Source organism: Bubalus kerabau, chromosome 10 (assembly GCF_029407905.1).
Source record: "Bubalus kerabau isolate K-KA32 ecotype Philippines breed swamp buffalo chromosome 10, PCC_UOA_SB_1v2, whole genome shotgun sequence".
Taxonomy (NCBI): Eukaryota; Metazoa; Chordata; class Mammalia; order Artiodactyla; family Bovidae; genus Bubalus; species Bubalus kerabau.
The window spans coordinates 12,299,719-12,314,523 of NC_073633.1; the positions used below are offsets into that span (position 1 = coordinate 12,299,719).

General features: G+C 42.1%; 1 pseudogene; it reads left to right on the plus strand.

The window, feature by feature from the left end:
• Window positions 1-9,459: 9,459 nt before the first annotated feature.
• LOC129620390 (protein MIX23-like) lies at window positions 9,460-13,670 on the plus strand (annotated as a pseudogene).
• Window positions 13,671-14,805: the final 1,135 nt, after the last annotated feature.

A 14,805-nucleotide genomic window follows, 5' to 3' on the forward strand; every position in this document is an offset into this window, starting at 1 on the left:
GCACACAGTCAGAACTGTCTTGAAACACTAAGATGACGTTTTGGTCTGATTCTCTCACAAGTATCAGTTCAGTTCAGTTCAGTCGCTTAGTTGTGTCCAACTCTTTGCGACCCCATGAATTGTAGCACGCCAGGCCTCCCTGTCCATCACCAACTCCCAGAGTTCACCCAAACTCATGTGCATCAAGTCGGTGATGCCATCCAGCCATCTCATTCTCTGTGGTCCCCTTCTCCTCCTGCCCCCAATCCTTCCCAGCATCAGGGTCTTTTCCAATGAGTCAACTCTTCACATGAGGTGGCCAAAGGATTGGAGTTTCAGACTCAACATCAGTCCATCCAATGAACACCCAGGACTAGTATCCTTTAGGGTGGATTGGTTGGATCTCCCTGCAGTCCAAGGGACCCGCAAGCATCTTCTCAAGCACCACAGTTCAAAGGCATCAATTCTTCGGCACTCAGCTTTCTTCACAATCCAACTCTCACATCCATACATGACCACAGGAAAAACCATAGCCTTGACTAGACGGACCTTTGTTGGCAAAGTAATATCTCTGCTTTTCAATATGCTATCTAGGTTGGTCATAACTTTCCTTCCAAGGAGTAAGCGTCTTTTAGTTTCATGGCTGCAACCACCATCTGCAGTGATTTTGGAGCCCCCCAAAATAAAGTCTGACACTGTTTCCACTGTTTCCCCATCTATTTCTCATGAAGTGATGGGACCAGATGCCATAATCTAAGTTTTCTGAATGTTGAGCTTTAAGCCAACTTTTTCACTCTCCACTTTCACCTTTATCAAGAGGCTTTTTAGTTCCTCTTCACTTTCTGCCATAAGGGTGGTGTCATCTGCATATCTGAGATTATTGATATTTCTCCCAGAAATCTTGATTCCAGCTTGTGCTTCTTCCAGCCCAGCGTTCCTCATGATGTACTCTGCATAGAAGTTAAATAAGCAAGGTGATAATATACAGCCTTGACATACACCTTTTCCTATTTGGAACCAGTCTGTTGTTCCATGTCCAGTTCTAACGGTTGCTTCCTGACCTGCATATAGGTTTCTCAAGAGGCAGGTCAGGTGGTCTGGTATTCCCATCTCTTTCAGAATTTTCCACAGTTTATTGTGATCCACACAGTCAAAGGCTTTGGCACAGTCAATAGAGCAGAAATAGATGCTTTTCTGGAACTCTCCTGCTTTTTCCATGATCCAACAGATGTTGGCAATTTGATCTCTGGTTCTTCTGCCTTTTCTAAAACCAGCTTGAACATCTGGAAGTTCATGGTTCACGTATTTCTGAAGCCTGGCTTGGAGAATTTTGAGCATTACTTTACTACCATGTGAGATGAGTGCAATTGTGCGGTAGTTTGAGCATTCTTTGCAATTGCTTCTCTTTGGGATTAGAATGAAAACTGACCTTTTCCAGTCCTGTGGCCACTGCTGAGTTTTCCAAATTTGCTGGCATATTGAGTGCAGCACTTTCACAGTATCATCTTTCAGGATTTGAAATAGCTCAACTGGAATTCCATCACCTCCACTAGCTTTGTTCGTAGTGATGCTTCCTAAGGCCCACTTGACTTCACATTCCAGGATGTCTGGCTCTAGGTGAGTGATCACACCATCGTGATTACCTGGGTCGTGAAGCTCTTTTTTGTACAGTTCTTTTGTGTATTCTTGCCACCTCTTCTTAATATCTTCTGCTTCTGTTAGGTCCATACCATTTCTGTCCTTTATTGAGCCCATCTTTGCATGAAATGTCCCCTTGGTATCTCTAATTTTCTTGAAAAGATCTCTAGTCTTTCCCATTCTGTTGTTTTTCTCTATTTCTTTGCATTGATTGCTGAGGAAGGCTTTCTTATCTCTCCTTGCTATTCTTTGGAACTCTGCATTCAGATGTTTTTATCTTTCCTTTTCTCCTTTGCTTTTCGCTTCTCTTCATTTCACAGCTATTTGTAAGGCCTCCTCAGACAGCCATTTTGCTTTTTTTGCATCTCTTTTCCATGGGGATGGTCTTGATCCCTGTCTCCCGTACAATGTCACGAACCTCCATCAGGTACACTGTCTGTCAAATCTAGTCCCTTAAATCCATTTTTCACGTCCACTGTATAATCATAAGGGATTTGATTTAGGTCATACCTGAATGGTCTAGTGGTTTTCCCTTTCTTCAATTTAAGTCTGAATTTGGCAATAAGGAGTTTATGATCTGAGCCACAGTCAGCTCCCGGTCTTGTTTTTGCTGACTGTAGAGAGCTTCTCCATCTTTGGCTGCAAAGAATATAATCAATCTGATTTCAGTGTTGACCATCTGGTGATGTCCATGTGTAGAGTCTTCTCTTGTGTTGTTGGAAGAGGGTGTTTGCTATGACCAGTGTGTTCTCTTGGCAAAACTCTATTAGCCTTTGCCCTGCTTCATTCCGTACTCCAAGGCCAAATTTGCCTGTTACTCCAGGTGTTTCTTGACTTCCTACTTTTGCATTCCAGTCCCCTATAATGAAAAGGACATCTTTTTTGGGTGTTAGTTCTTAAAAGGTCTTGTAGGTCTTCATAGAACCGTTCAACTTCAGCTTCTTCAGCATTACTGGTTGGGGCATAGGCTTGGATCACCGTGATATTGAATGGTTTGCCTTGGAAACAAACAGAGATCATTCTGTCGTTTTTGAGACTGCATTCAAGTACTGCATTTCAGACTCTTTTGTTGACCATGATGGCTACTCCATTTCTTCTGAGGGCTTCCTGCCCTCAGTAGTAGATATAATGGTCATCTGAGTTAAATTCACCCATTCCAGTCCATTTTAGTTCGCTGATTCCTAGAATGTTGACATTCACTCTTGCCATCTCTTGTTTGACCACTTCCAATTTGCCTTGATTCATGGACCTGACATTCCAGGTTCCTATGCAATATTGCTCTTTACAGCATCGGACCTTGCTTCTATCACCAGTCACATCCACAGCTGGGTATTGTTTTTGCTTTGGCTCCATCCCTTCATTCTTTCTGGAGTTATTTCTCCACTGATCTCCAGTAGCATATTGGGCACCTACTGACTTGGGGAGTTCCTCTTTCGGTATCCTATCATTTTGCCTTTTCATACTGTTCATGGGGTTCTCAAGGCAAGAATACTGAAGTGGTTTGCCATTCCCTTCTCCAGTGGACCACATTCTGTCAGATCTCTCAACCACGACCCGCCCATCTTGGGTTGCCCCACGGGCATGTCTTAGTTTCATTGAGTTAGACAAGGCTGTGGTCCGTGTGATCAGATTGGCTAGTTTTCTGTGATTATGGTTTCAGTGTCTATCCTCTAATGCCCTCTCACAACACCTACTGTCTCACTTGGGTTTCTCTTACCTTGGACCTGGGTTGTCTCTCCACGCCTGCTCCAGCAAAGCGCAGCCACTGCTCCTTACCTTGGACAAGTTCACCCCTCCTGACCTTGAACGTGGAGTAGCTCCTCTTGGCCCTTCTGCGCCCATGCAACTGCCGCTCCTTGGACGTGGGGTTGCTCCTCTCCAGAGGCCAGGTGATGTGTGATTACATGCCAGATTGAATGCAGAAGCAAGATACGATAATTTGACTCTTCTATCAAGCCAGCTGTTAAAGAGATTTGCCGAAATAAAAACCAAGGTAACTCCTGATTAAATCATTGTTTGGGGGAAATTTTTTCTTTGTAAAAAATATGATATTTATGTTAACATGTAATGGCTTTATCATTATATTTTAAATTATTTTTTATTGACATATAGTTGATTTATAATATTAGTTTCTGGTGTACAGCAAAATGATTCAGTTATAATATATACATATTATTATTTTTCAGATTCCTTCCATTGTAGATTGTTACAAGATGTTGAATATAGTTCCCTATGCTATGCATTAAGACCTTGTTATTTATTTTATATGTGATAGTTTGTATCTGTTAATCCCAAACTCCTAATTTACCACCCCACAACTTCTTTCCACTTTGGTAACCATAAATTTGTTTTCTATGTAAGCCTGTTTCCATTCATAAATAAGTTCATTTGTATAATTCTTTTTAGATTTCACATTAAAGTGATGTATTTGTCTTTAGCTGACTTAGTATGATAACCTCTAGGTCTATCCATGTTGCAGCAAAATGGCATGATTTCATTCCTTTTTATGGCTGAGCAATGGGTTTGTTGTTATTTTTAATGGAAGCATTTTCAAAAAATCTCCATTTTAATGTCTAAAATGTAAATAGAATCTGTGCTGCTGCTGCTAAGTTGCTTCAATCGTGTCCAACTCTGTGCGACCCCAGAGACGGCAGCCCACCAGGCTCCCCCCATCCCTGGGATTCTCCAGGCAAGAACACTGGAGTGGGTTGCCATTTCCTTCTCCAATGCATGAAAGTGAAAAGTGAAAGTGAAGTTGCTCAGTTGTGTCCGACTCTTTGAGACCCCATGGATGGCAGCCTACCAGGCTCCTCTGCCCATGGGATTTTCCAGGCAAGAGTACTGGAGTGGGGTGCCATTGCCTTCTCCGAAATAGAATCTGTGGTTTGCTGCTAAACCCAATCTCCCAAAAAAGAAAAAAGATTCTGATAGTTATTAATAGCATTTGCCAATTTCCATGGTATAAATATTCCCTTTGTGGCCAATCTTAAGCTTCTAAAGTTTTAACTGTTGGCTTGAAAAATTCCTGAATGTTGCATTCTCGTGAACTGGTACCAGCTGACTCCAGCACACTACTGAATATAACCTACATGAAAAAAAAAAAAAAAGCAAAAACCTCTTTAGGGTCCTCATAATTTTTAGGCATATTAAAGTCTCAAGAAATTTTGAAAACACTGCTCTTATGCAAGAGTTCCCAACTTTGTTACCTTCAAGAAGACATGGAAACTGGTCCTATTACAAAGCACAAAGAGGTGAACAGTTGGTGTATAGCTACAGGCCACCCCATTGGGTTTCTGGCAGCCTCTCAGCTGGGAGATCAGTGTCTTGGAGCAGTAGGAACTGACTTCAGGCAGCAGGGCCCGTGTGGCTAGTGAATGAAAAGCTCTATGTGAGGCCTCGTTTCCATCAGCCGCCCCGACTGTGGCACCTCTATAAAGAGAACAGACACGCACTCTTGGGCACTGCGCACTGGTCTTCTGGACAGAAGAAGCCAGAATTAAAAAGCAGATGCCACATTCAGCAGCATCTTTTCTACCCTGTGGGCCGGTCATCACTTCGGGAAGTGACTCATGAACACTGGAGAGTTAGCTTTGAAACTGCTTTTATGGTAGCCTGAAGACATGGGGTGGTGGCAGGGCCAGCTGGGCTGTTTTACCCTTTTTTTTTTTTTTTTTAAATGTTTTAATTCTTTATTTGGCTGTGCTAGGTCTTCATTGCTACACAGGCTCTTCTTTAGTTGTGGCGAGCGGGGGCTCCTTTCCAGTTGCTATATGAGGGCTTCCTGCGGCTGTGGCTTGTTACAGAGCGTGGGCCCTAGCCACCTGGGCTTCGGCGGTTGCAGCACGTGGGCTCAGTAGTTCCGGATCCCGGGCCCTAGAGCGCAGGCTCAGTAGTTGTGGTGCACGGGTTTAGTTGCTCCAAGGCACGTGGGATCCTCCTAGCCAGGGATCAAACCCACATCTGCTACCCTGGCAGGCGGATTCTTTATTCCTGAGCCACCAGGGAAGCCTCGCCCACCTTAATACCACAAAACTGGATCATTTTAGTGTGCTGTGTCACCCGTGCCAGGGAGTAAGAACATGACCGAGGCAGGGATTGTCATTACTAAGGACCATTTAGCAGCAATACTTCAGTTGTTTTGTGGGTGTGAGCTTTTTTTTTTAGTTCTACCTGTTTATTGCTACCAACCCATCTCCTTCTACCCCCTCATGCGTGCATGTTCAGTCGTGTGACCCTGTGAACTGTAGCCCACCAGCCTCCTCTGTCCGTGGGATTTTCCAGGCAAGAATATTGGAGTGGGTTGCCGTTTCCTTCTCCAGTTTTGTGTGTTTGTGATATTTCATTTCTTATCTGAGATACCTAGTGCTCTTGAAACTGACCAAAACAAAGTTAAAAAAATAAATAAATAAATGTCTTTTTCAGTGTTTCCCTCTCCTCCGGGAGCTGATTTGGGGGTTTAATCATAAATGTGACAGTTAAGAAGCATGGGATTTGAAGACCTCACATTTCAGAGAGAGTGTTTTGTTTTTGTTTTTGTTTTTTTTAATCAATGTTGCCTTGTTAGAAGGAATTTTTAGAAACTCTAGGTCAGTTCTCATCTCTGGCTGCACAGGACATCGCTAGAGAGCTTCTAAACAATTCTAAAGGCCAGTCCCTGCTCTCTGGGGGCGGGGCCTGGACGTTCATATTGCATTCAAGCCCCTTGTGGGATTCTAAATGTGTTATGCAAGAATTGACACCACTGCTTTATGAGTGTCTCTCAAATTTAACACGTGTTTGGATTATCAGTAGACTCCAGGCTGATGCATTAGGTCTGGGAGGGGACGGGGCTGTGAGTCTAACAAGTTCCCAGGCCACATTGACATCGCGGGTCCTTGGACCATACTTTGAGTAGCAGAGCCCTGAGATATGACCCTGAGGCAAAACTGGGCCAGCTCAGAGGTCCAGACACTCAGAAAATTCAATTCTCATATCCTTGCAATCACTTTCTGGGGCAGTTTTTAATGCAGCAGTCTCATGAGTGCTTAATCAAAATTTGTTTTAGGTGATATCTTTCTTGCTGTATTATTTCTCCCCTCGTGGGTTCCCCCCACACACACACAAGGGGAAAGATAGCTTAAAAGGTTCTAATCTCATACATAAAACCATCCCACAAGAGGCTGGGGGTTTAGAGCGGAAACTCCCAACTCCCTTTTGTAAAGATAGTGCCCGGCAGATAGCAGCAGCTCCTGGCTACCAGAAAGCAGACGTGTATATGCTGCTTGTCTCTGGGTCTGGCTGGAAATGGTGACCTCACGGACGTGCTGGGATCCGAGTCAGCCTCGGGAGCTTCCATCTTGATGGTGCTGGAATGAGCAGCTTTGGAAATCCTCAGGCAAATGAGTCAGCCCAAGGATCATCCTGACAAGAGTCACGATTCTGTCTGTGCCTGGGAGAAAACAAAGATCTAGGAAGCTGACCTGGGGTAAGTCCTCCATTGTGTATGTATGCGTGCTCAGTCATGTCTGACTCCATGTGACCCCATGGATTTAGCCCTTCAGGCTCCTCTGTCCATGGGATTTTCCAGGCAAGAATACTAACTGGAATGGGTTGCCATTTCCTACCCCAGGGGATCTTCCTGACCCAGGAGTTGAACCCACGTCTGCTGCATTAGCAGGCGGGTTCTTTAACACTAGTGCCACGCGGGAAGCGTAAATTCTCCATTATAGAAGCCCTGTTACAAGTGGATAGGAAAAAAAAAAAATACTAGATAGTGAAAGAGGAACTATAACTTTTATGGGAAAAATATTGCATCTCAGTAATAATCAAATAGCTACAGTTAAAAACAAGACAACTCTGAAAAAGTATGTTAGTTGCTCAGTTATATCTGACTCTACGACCCAATGGACTGCAGGCTGCCAGGCTCCTCTGTCCACAGAATTCTCCAGGCAAGAGTACTGGAGTGGGTTGCCATGCCCTCCTCCAGGGGATGTTCCTGACCCAGGGATCAAACCCAGGTCTCCTGCGTTGCAGGCGAATTCTTTATCGTCTGAGCCAGCAGGGACACAGCACTGGCACCTATCTAATTAGCAGTGTTTTTTTTCCTGTGATAGCTATGAACAGCCACCAAAGGAAGGATGGAAAGAAGGAAAATATAAATACCAGCAAGAGTAAGAGAATTCTGATGGACATGCTTTAGGAGAGCAATTAGACAAATTGTCATCATCCTTATGATGTACACAACCTTGGACCCAGTTGCATGACTTCTGGGAAGCTAGCCTCAAGAAATAATTATGCTGCTGCTGCTGCTAAGTCACTTCAGTCGTGTCCGATTCTGTGCGACTCCATAGACGGCAGCCCACCAGGCTCCCCCGTCCCTGGGATTCTCCAGGCAAGAACACTGGAGTGGGTTGCCATTTCCTTCTCCAATGCATGAAAGTGAAAAGTGAAAGTGAAGTCGCTCAGTCATGTCTGACTCTTCGCGACCCCAGGGACTGCAGCCTACCAGGCTCCTCTGTCCATGAAATTTTCCAGGCAAGAGTACTGGAGTGGGGTGCCATTGCCTTCTCCGAGAAATAATTATAAGTAACAAAAAAATAGACTTCTAGTTTTTAAGAGCATTTTTATTTGCATATTAGTTAAAAGACTGGAAACCTGCTAGATGCCAAACCCTGGAGGACTGCTTTTCCAAAACTATTATACCCATTCAAAATGATATATATTAAGTGTATGTAATGGTATTAAGTGCTTATAATACTTAATTTTTAAAAAAGCAAGATGCAGTATGTACATGCAATATGAAACCAGAAATATGGGAAGAAAAAACAAATTCATGTGGGATCTATTAGCAAAGGCTGATAGGGAATATACCAACACATTTAAACTTGTGTTTGGAGAGTTGGGTTACTTTTTTCCTTTCATGAATTTACCCTTTCTTGAGTATGTGCTTGCTGTATGCTAAGTCGAATCAGTCATGTCCGACTCTTTGCATCCCCATGCACTATAGCCTGCCAGGTTCCTCTGTCCACGGGATTCTCCAGGCAAGAATACTGGAGCAGGTTGCCATGCCCTCCTCCAGGGGATCTTCCTGACCCAGGGAGTTCTTTACCACTAGCGCCCCCTGGGAAGCCCGAGTATGTACTACTTCTCTAACAAAAACTCAGTGCACATTAAAACAAAACAAAACCCAAATAAACAAACAGAAAAACAAACCCTGATACTACATTCTTTATTTTCTCCCCAAGGTACAAAGGTATTCAGAACTTCCTCTACTAGTTTTTTTCTTTGTTTTAATCTACAGTAATTTTGAAGCAGACACTCTGGAGCATTTCCTAGCCACCAATTAGTATTTTGTGCTTGGTATGTTATTCAAGCAGGAGATAAAAATGTTAGAAAATTCTATGAGTCTATACCTACATTTGACAGGTTCACACTTCTTGAATAATTATCTTGTGGAACCCTAGAATTCTACAAAACTTGAAAACATAAAAATGTCTTTAGCCAGACTCTGAAGCCAAGAGTGTCTTTATTTGTCCTCAACAGCTACCAGAATGTTCAGTACAGGATTTTGTTAACACACATAACCAGAGCTGTACTTTTTCCTCTGATAGACTTTATACTTGTATCAAAGGGGCTGGTCATTTACTTTCCTCTGAAATTTCTCCTTCCTTATCAAGGAGAAAACATTATTTACTCATAACAAAACAGAAACCTTTATTCTGACTGATTTTGTTGCATAATTATGTCAGTCCTCTTATTCTTAAAAATGAATGTATGTATGTAACCCATATATTATCTAGTATTTGAAAAATCTGATTAATTCTTCCATAAGCTCCTTTTTTTTAAAATGGGCTTTAGATGTTTATGGAGGCGCCCAGTGGCCGTGTGAGCTGAGAGAAGTTCGCAGAGTTCCAGGAGTACTCAAGGTGATGACGATTGATGGCAGAATAGCGCATGAATTAAACACTACGGTTCCAACAGGGTCCTTCCCAGGGAAAATTAATGCCAGCCAACCCTGAAGAAGGAAATGGCAATCCACTCCAGTATTCTTGCCTGGAAAATCCCATGGACAGAGGAGCCTGCTGGGCTACAGTCCATGGGGTCGCAAAGAGTAGGACACGACTTAGTGACTAAACCACCACCAATCTATGGTAGAGTTTTTCTTATAACTTGATACACATAATTGCAAACAATTTGGCTACAAAATTTGTTTTCCACTTGCATTAATTTTTAAAATTCAAAATGAATCACGGTATTCTTGTTTTCAAAACTTAGAGCCATTTACATAATATTATTATTCAGAAACAAACCTGTTAAGAGCACACAGTACTAAAGTAAACAGGTATAAAAGGACTTTTCAATTATGGCAAATATCTTAGTTACCACTTAGATTTTTTTGGTACATTAAAATATGTGAATAGAGGACAAATGGCAAAACCATCTTTCCTGGCCTTTGAATCCACTAGTACTCAATGGATGCAACGAGAAGAGTGATAGTCTAAGTTTACCACACAGAATCTTCAGTAAAATATATGATTTTCATGTTACAGTTGTGCCTATATGACCTCTGTCAGAACTATTATCATTAAAAGAGGTTAAGCCTAATATGAACGATAGACCAGAATCTTATGATTATCAGATCAGATCAGATCAGATCAGTCGCTCAGTCGTGTCCAACTCTTTGCGACCCCATGAATCTCAGCACACCAGGCCTCCCTGTCCATCACCAACTCCCAGAGTTCACTCAGACTCACGTCCGTCGAGTCAGTGATGCCATCCAGCCATCTCATCCTCTGTCGTCTCCTTCTCCTCCTGCCCCCAATCCCTCCCAGCATCAGAGTCTTTTCCAATGAGTCAACTCTTCCCATGAGGTGGCCAAAGTACTGGAGTTTCAGCTTTAGCATCATTCCTTCCAAAGAAATCCCAGGGCTGATCTCCTTCAGAATGGACTGGTTGGATCTCCTTGCAGTCCAAGAGACTCTCAAGAGTCTTCTCCAACACCACAGGTCAAAAGCATCAATTCTTTGGCACTCAGCCTTCTTCACAGTCCAACTCTCACATCCATACATGACCACAGGAAAAACCATAGCCTTGACTAGACGGACCTTTGTTGGCAAAGGAATGTCTCTGCTTTTCAATATGCTATCTAGGTTGGTCATAACTTTCCTTCCAAGGAGTAAGCGTCTTTTAATTTCATGGCTGCAGTCACCATCTGTAGTGATTTTAGAGCCCAGAAAAATAAAGTCTGACACTGTTTTCACTGTTTCCCCATCTATTTCCCATGAAGTGGTGGGACCAGATGCCATGATCTTCATTTTCTGAATGTTGAGCTTTAAGCCAACTTTTTCACTCTCCACTTTCACTTTCATCAAGAGGCCTTTGAGTTCCTCTTCACTTTCTGCCATAAGGGTGGTGTCATCTGCATATCTGAGGTTATTGAGATTTCTCCCGACAATCTTGGTTCCAGTTTGTGTTTCTTCCAGTCCAGCGTTTCTCATGATGTACTCTGCCTATAAGTTAAATAAACAGGGTGACAATATACAGCCTTGATGAACTCCTCTTCCTATTTGGAACCAGTCTGTTGTTCCATGTCCAGTTCTAACTGTTGCTTCCTGACCTGCATACAAATTTTTCAAGAGGCAGATCAGATGGTCTGGTATTCCCATCTCTTGCAGAATTTTCCACAGTTTATTGTGATTCACACAGTCAAAGGCTTTGGCATAGTCAATAAAGCAGAAATAGATGTTTTTCTGGAACTCTCTTGCTTTTTCCATGATCCAGAGGATGTTGGCAATTTGATCTCTGGTTCCTCTGCCTTTTCTAAAACCAGCTTGAACATCTGGAAGTTCACGGTTCGCATATTGCTGAAGCCTGGCTTGGAGAATTTTGAGCATTACTTTACTAGCATGTGAGATGAGTGCAATGTTAAAAACGGAGTATTTTATAAAACCTTATGGTGCTGTGGAAAATATTTATTATTTCACTTTTTCTGATACTTCATGGTAGAAACTATTCAGGTAATATAGTTTTAAGTCACTGTAGTTAATACTCTGGTTAATTGGTACTGTTCATCATCCGGGTGTGGAATTGTGGTTTTAGGTTGTCTCATTAGTCATAACTGATAGGGAATTCCCCAGAGCTGATAGACTTCACTAGTTATTGTGTTTTGCATATCTCTCCCTAAAAACAAAAGCCACATTAAGAAATTGATTTTTAAGTTACTCATTAAAAAAATACCTTATTAATTTCATACTTCCAAAAATCATGCAGTAAGACCTTGCTACAAGAGCAATGAGAAGTGGTTAGAATTTCCTGAGTAGGTTTTTCCTTTTGAATAGAACACCAGATTCACCCTCAAGCTCCCAGCAGTGTCATGACGACAGGAATATGGATGTTGGGCGAGTGTGGACGCTGTTGGCTTTCTCCTTACTGCTGCCTCTGTCAGCAGCACCCTCCCACCCCACCTAGTTCTGCTGATACTCTGACAAAGAGAGAGGAAGTGCCCTCTCACTTTGCGAAGGAATGTAAAGTGTAGCAAAAGAGGTGCTTCATATTTTTGTGTCCCTGCTTCCATCAGTTTGTGTGGTCACCACGGCTGGGTGGAGTGTGGAGCAGTGGATGTAAGGTTCCCAGCAAGCAGGTGGACAGCTCGCTGGGAGAGATCACAGGGAGCTGTTGTGCTGCTTCGTCACAGGGTGTTCATGGGTGGCAGCAGCAGGTGTCATGAGAGACACGCTTGGCCCACAGTGCTAATGGTGGGAAATGTGTAATGGTAGGCTAGGGCTGGGAGTATGATTTTGGGTCTATCAGAGGGAACATGGTGTCACTGTTGTTCTTTCTGAACTCACTGCATAAAGTAGGATGAAAGGATTTCTGCTGAATGTTTAATAGAATGTTTATATTTTTATATTTTTATGGTTTTTAAAAACAATAATAGGAAGGAGTAGATTTTAAAGAACTTCAGAGCAGTATATATTCTGCCTAAACTAATGAATGTTTTAAGTTCTAGATGAGGCATCACCAGCCTTTTCTGCATTGTAGGAGATGTGATGATGAGGTAGGAAGAACAAACTTTTGGGGAGCAAGATCGTCTCTTTATCTTACAATTCAGTCAAGTAAAGGGGCGACATCTGGAGAGCTCTTGTGGAGGGGAGATGCAGCTGGAGAGTTCTCTGCTGGGCATCTTTGCTGAGAACACAGATGGCAATGAGTGTGAATCTGGGGAAAATAAAGGGAAGACAGGGAAGCCTTAAGAGACAGTGGAGGAAGACGGAGCAGGCTTCCACCAGAGGAGCAGATTAGTCACAGGGGAGTGTGGGCCCTGAGAATGGGTCCTTCTGAAAAAAACTGCAGATGGAAGCTGAACAGTTACCAAGTGCTAATGTGCCAAGCATGCCAAGCACAGCATGTGCTCTGCAGAGGAGCAGTATTTTAAAAAAATATTCTATAATCTATGGAAACAATTTTGGTTAAAGTGCAGTGTTTTATTTTTTTCCTTTATTTTAGTTCATGTCATTTGTGTTTTAAAATATCAAGCAATTTTTTTTTTATGGATTAATGTGGTCTTTGTCTCATGTTTGTGAGCCTCTGAAAGTGCGCTGAACCTATTCACATGTCTTTTAAGATGTTGTTTTCATTTGTTTTAAAATTTTAGGAGGGAAAAATGCAAGTGACTAACAGCTTACCAGGCATTAGTTGCCTTATTTTGGAGTTGAATTCTGTAATTTGAAAAAATTCAGTTAAACATATAATAAATGCAAAGTGATCTAAAAAACAAAAAAAATGCCAGCCAAATCTGTAAGCAACTCTGAGTCATAGATGGTGGCCTATGTCAGTTGGGACAGAGTCATAAAAAAAACGGTATAACTCAGACCTCATCAGTAGTAAAACAGCTCTGAGAAGAGACAGAAAAGAATTTGGATGATTTAACATTATTAAAGGAAGTTAGAAAAGAACAGACCAAGTTGAAACAGATGCAGTCAGAACTGAATGTTGAAAAAGTGGTCAGTGACAGGAGCCGGGAGGTGTTTAATGAACACTGCCAAATTCACTTCAAGCCTGCAAAGAATGAATAAAAAGATACCTTTTAAAAGATGGACCAGCTCATCTCCTAAGAGTTGAGCATAACAGCACGATGGACTTCCCAGGAGGATTTCTGAGCCAACAGTCCAAGACCTTTTGTTGATTTCAGCCCCACTTAGCCAAGACCTCACATATAAATAATTCTGATAATTATGGAGAAATCAACAGCTGTTTTATACAGATTCTGTTTAAAAAACAAACAAACATGTTTTGTAACTATTAAAATAATTTTCTGACTCAATGTAGAAAAAAAAAAACAAAGGGGGGCTTTGTTTCTTTAACTCACCTCTGCCTTCCTTGACCCAAACTGTTGGGTCCTTAATTTCACTTATTCCTTTTTTTTTTTTCTCCTAGCTGTCAAATTAAATGATCTCCTATTTAGGGAGAATGAATCGGGCACCAAAGGCTCATGATTTCTGTACAATGAAGGCAGATGAGAACACATGGTAGTGAATAGACTGTTTCTCAAAATGAGGTCCATGAACATTATTTGAGCTGCTTATTATAAGACACATTCTGGGCCTGCATCTCATACCTATAATCAGTCTCTGTGATGGGACCTGAACCATTTACATCTGAAAGAAGAGGCAGGGGTCATCCTTACGCACCGCTGACCCTGAGAGCCACAGAACTGTCTCTAATCTAGTATGTTTTGTGATGAGCAAGCAGGAAACCACAGTTTAGCTGTAAAAATGCAAAAGTTCTTCAGAATTATGCTGTAGATCAGCACGTCTCTCTGCGAAGTTCCTGGACTTTCAAGGTTCTCTAGATAGTCTCCCCTAGATATTGCCTCCAGATACCTGACTGTACTCATTGAAAGATTTAGCTTTACCAATAATTGTCACTGACTTTGCTTCATATGTACAGAAATGGGTACCTCCTCCTTTAGAGATATAGCTCAGTGCTCTGTATTCATGTAGAATTTTTAATGCAGTTTTTTTTTTTTTTTTTTTTAAGCCAGTCAAATTTAGCAGTGGGGGGTTGTATACCAACTTTAGTGACACTAACGTTAATAAGTTCTGGTAACCCACTACCATCGGACCAGCCATACAGTTTTAAAAGCAGGGAACACTCACATGGTTCAAATTCCCAAAGAACAAGAGGGGAGTCCAGTGAAAATTCCCCTCC